Here is a 313-nt window from a genome sequence, read left to right as displayed (position 1 = left end):
GCTTCCCTCTTATTTTCTCTCACTCCACTCTTCCAACCTTATTCTTCCCCTCTTCTTCTCCTCTTGTCCTTGAAGCCCCCCCCCCATCTTTCGTGCAGGTTCATCACATCCCTCCTGCTAATCTCATTCTCACGCTCCCCCGCACTATGTTCATGTAGCGGCGCCCTTCAACACCCACACTACATCCCCAGTTACAACGACAGCTCCCGTCTCCACCGGGCTGTAATCGCCATTTCTCTTCAATATACGCTTCTCGCCCGTCCTTTCTAGCACCCGTCTGAGATTGTTCCCTCCGGCCCCTAGTCCCTTGACC

Source organism: Penaeus monodon, chromosome 30 (assembly GCF_015228065.2).
Source record: "Penaeus monodon isolate SGIC_2016 chromosome 30, NSTDA_Pmon_1, whole genome shotgun sequence".
In the NCBI taxonomy this organism is placed as follows: domain Eukaryota; kingdom Metazoa; phylum Arthropoda; class Malacostraca; order Decapoda; family Penaeidae; genus Penaeus; species Penaeus monodon.
Note: the sequence above shows the minus strand (reverse complement) of the source record.